The sequence below is a fragment of the Euprymna scolopes genome, chromosome 3, assembly GCF_053919585.1.
Source record: "Euprymna scolopes isolate OS-2025 chromosome 3, ASM5391958v1, whole genome shotgun sequence".
In the NCBI taxonomy this organism is placed as follows: Eukaryota; Metazoa; Mollusca; class Cephalopoda; order Sepiida; family Sepiolidae; genus Euprymna; species Euprymna scolopes.
Window position 1 is genome coordinate 35,593,648 of NC_136484.1, and position 4,676 is coordinate 35,598,323.

Here is a 4,676-nt window from a genome sequence, read left to right on the forward strand (position 1 = left end):
TTACAATGAAAGACAGAAATGGGAGTAATAAGTTTTATTATTGTGTTTTTTGTTATCTTTTTAGAATGGCGATGAAAATGAAGACAATAAATATATTTAAATGGGCGTATACAAATACTAATGGAATTTTAGAGTGAGTGTTGACGCAGTCTTGAAATAAACGTGGTTTGATAACGTCGAAATTTATACAATTGGAGAAAAAAGAAAAGAAAGGAAACTATTATGGACATAGCAGATATTGATAAAAGGCGCAGCACTGTTGCATACTGATGCCATGTTTCGTATTCTATGTATTACTATTTCTACTAAGGTTCCTATTTGCTTGTCCCCTCACGATGACAGTGTTAGACACAAGGTCAGTATTTAATGTGAGAAACATTAACCTCCCAAGAAGGGCCACTCTGGAGAGAACTAAAAATAAAAATTGTTAAAAAAAAATGTCACGAAAAACATATTAGATTGGTGCAAAATAATGTTGTTTTTTTGAGGTTCAAATTCCAAAGATAAAAACTCCTTCCATAATAAACTTTATTAATCGAAATAACAACCATTAGAATCGGCACATTTTTGCCAACGAGAAACACATTTATTTATCCCATTAGCATAGAAATCCGGAGTTCTGGAAACGATGAAGTCATTAAAGGCCGATTCGGTATCATCTCGGCTATGGAAGCATTTTTCGTGCATAAAGTTGTCGAGATGATTAAAAAAAATGATAATGGATGGGCGAGATGTCCGGTGAATATGGCGGATGAGGCAGGGTCTCGTAGCCCCATTCGTCCAGCTTCTGCAGATTCAGTTTAGCAACATGCAGGCGAGCGTTGTCATGGAGGAGAATTGGTTCCTCCATATTAAATAATCTCGAGCACATACGTTTCTGGTGCATTTCGTGAATTTGTCGGCAGCACTTCTCCGCAGTAACGGTCTCGCCGGGATTGAAGAAGCTGTGATGGATGAGACCGGCCGCAGACCACCAAACAGTCACCATAACCTTTTTGTTGGTGCAATTTAGGCTTTGGGAAGGGTTGTGGGGCTTCTCCGGCGTGCACCAACTATGCCGAACGTTGCCGCTCTCATAGACTGCTAATTACACGTCACAATCCGCTCGAGAAATGGTTCATTTTTTTTTTGCGTAGAAGGGGCGTAGAAGACACGTCAAAACGACGATTTTTTAAAAATTATCGTTCAATTCATGCGGCACCCATTTATCCAACATTTTTTACTTCCATATTTGCTTTAAATGGCGAAGGATTGTTAGATGGTAAAAATTGAGTTCTACGGCAACTTCTTGTGTGGTTTTGCGAGGATTTTCGGCCTAGCTTGAATTGGAACAAGAAAATCGTTGGGATTTGAATTTTGTCCATGCTGTCAAAAAGCCTGCACAAATTGAATGAAGAGATTAAGAGCGGTAACAAATAACATGGTTCGATAGAGCAGAAAACGTGCTTCAAAATGATATATCACATGTCTATATATATTAATGAATAAATTCAGAAATCATATATAAAGTAACATGTGCGAGGAAACTAACCCAATATTAACTATACCCCTCTTTCTCTAAAAGTACAATCGGCATCAATTGGCACCGTGCCAAAAGGTCGATGACGATTGAAAGACCGATGAGGGAGCATTAACTAAACCTCCACTCGAGTGACTTATTGTCACTGAGAATCTGAGGAACAAAACTGTTTATCGCGTGTGAGCACTGATAATCGGTAGTGTGAAAACTTCCAGTGAATAAAAAACATAATAATAAAAATAGAAAAGTAATGCCTCCGTTAACTTTAGAGAGACAGTGGATACCCATTTTGAGTAGGTGCACGTCTAATTGTGAGGCGATGGTGTCGCAAGCTTAAACCACATCTCCCCTGGATCGGCACTACTTGAGTCCAGTGGCAAGGAGAAGTGCTAGACGCCTAGAAACAAGGGTTAGATAAGCGGAGAGCACATACAGCATCTGGAATTCCCGAATGGTCGCCCATTTTAGTACTGACCAGGCTCAACGTTGCTTAACTTCGGTGATCTAACGGAAACCGGTGTGTTAACGCGAGTTATGCCGTATATAATAATGAAAATAGGGATGATTATCCTACAAAAGAAAAAAAAAGTGAATATTTAACTGCTACTATTAATAATAAGTACAATAATTATCCTGCTCTTCTTCTTCTTCGTCTTCTTCTTCTTCTTCTTCTTCTTCTTCTTCTTCTTCTACTACTACTACTACTACTACTGTTACTACTACTACAACTACTACTGTTACTACTACTAATAATAATAATTAGAGAGGACAAGATAAAGAGCAGCGGAGGCGAAAGGCACTGAGAAAGCAGAATACGTTAAAAAAATAACGGTACTCATGCAGAGAGTGATCCAGACGGAACTCAACGCCCGTCCGGCTTTCCCCGAAACATGACGTCAACAGCCGGAGTGAGCTGAGCCTCGCTGAGGAAATTAAGCCGTCTGACGTAACATAACGCTGAGCCAATGACAATGTAGCACGATGGTTTTCAATGCGACGCGCATTCGCGCAAGTTCAAAATTCAAAGCAGCAAACAACAATTTGGAAGAGGAAGAAAAGAAAACAAATTAGTAATAAAAAAAGCCATCAGTTCGTACTTTCACGTCAGAAAAAACAAAACAAAAACAAAAACCAATGAATTTTACAGCCTTAAGTGAGCAGCTGAAACCAGCCGGAGTCCTCGATTTTTGCCAAGAAAAAAAAAAAAATACTGGCACGCACGAAAACTTGTGCATCATGTGGGCACAGGTGCAATCTTATTATAAGACGAAAGGTAAGCGAGGGCTATGCCTGGGGGTGTCAGACTACCAAATTGCGAACCTTTTACATCAAATCGGACTGGTACCTTTTTTTTTGCCAAGTCCATGCTGATAATTGCCATCATAATTAAATTAATCTACTTGTGGACATTCGAGCGAGCAACACAGAAAGACCTCCAGCGTGAATGCGAAAAACGATCTACGCACACCATTAATAAAACAACGGTCTGAAGAAACAAGAAGAACATCTCTTTCAATATGATGAAAAAAAAACTATTCCACCCAGTTTTGTTTCAATTTTTCTAGTTTCCAGGTTTTTCCTTGACGTCCCCCCAAACAACAAACGAACAAAGAAAAAAGTGTTTCAATTTTTCTTGAAAAAAAACAAAAAACATAAACTACAAATTCCCTGAAAGTATTTATTTAACTTACCTTTGAAACTTTCTCGAACAAAAAAAATCTTTAACATTATTTATTTAAATGTATATATAGCAAATATATATATATATATATATATATATATATATATATATATATATATACGTATATATATACACATATATATATACACATATATATACACACATATATGTATGTATATATATATATATACATACATATATATATATATATATATATATATATATATATATATATATATATAACATTTTTCTTTACAGTTAATAAAACTTAAAATTTAAGGCAGGTTTTCGTTTCTTGTTATGCTTTCATCGGCGACGCTCGGCTTAATTTTCTCTGGAACACCCGGGAGGATTCTGAGTTACGTCTGGATTATTCTCTGCATCAGTGCCGAAATAACAATTACGAAGCAAACGAAAACACATGCTAAACTATATTTTTACTACTACAACTATTGCTACTACTACTACTACTACTACTACTACTACTACTACGACTACGACTACGACTACGACTACAAGTAATAGTCTTATAACTATACAATTAATACTATGACTACAGATACTTCTAACTATAATCATAAAAATTAAAATAATAATAATAATAATAATAATAAAAACGTAAAAGAGAAAGGTGCGAAGATACAAAGAAGTGGTGAGATTTCACAGAAAAATACAGGCAGAGTAAGGATGCAGAACAAACAAATAAATAAAAAATACAATAAGATAGCTAAAAAAAAGAGAAAGGGACGAAAACTCTTAAAAAAGGATAAGAGAATTATATATAAAAAAGTGGGAGCAAAATAAAATACAAAACAAAACAACAAAAAAACAACTGTAAGAAATGGCCAAATCCGAGATAATGGCGGCAAAGAGAATGAAATGAAGACTGCGTGTAATTCTCTTGTGTATTTATTGGCGCGAAATGTCAGAGCGTCGGACATTGGCGATGCTGATAAGAACAAAACATGACAACGATGAGTGAGTAACGGCAGAAAAGGGAAAGGTGGGTGTGGTTAAGTGAAAAGCAATGTCCATCACAGATTGAAGATGACCCCTTTTCTTCTACTATATACGCACATACAGATGTAACAGGGAAATTATCTGTCCCGTAATTTACTGAGGTTTAGATTTGAGACAAAGCTTCTCTTAGAGATAATATGTTATATGTATTATGTGCATGGCGTCTTGCGCAGGAACTAGATCCGGCGATTTACCCCAGTTCGGATTGGATTGGAACGTAATTTTCTGTTCACTATCTATCAATACGGCAATTTATTTATCACTCCCTCTTTATTTGTCAACACCTCCTTTTGTCTCACTATATATATCTGTTAGCACTATATATATATATATATATATATATATATATATATATATATATATATATACAGGATGCGTCTGGTATTTGAGAATATCACTTATTTCATCTCTTTTATCTATTATCTAATCTTTTACTTTGTTTCTTTCAGAAAAATT

General features: G+C 35.8%; 1 pseudogene; it reads right to left on the minus strand.

The window, feature by feature from the left end:
- Positions 1–1,945: 1,945 nt before the first annotated feature.
- LOC145263685 (5S ribosomal RNA) lies at positions 1,946–2,064 on the minus strand (annotated as a pseudogene).
- Between the last annotated feature and the right edge of the window lie 2,612 nt (positions 2,065–4,676).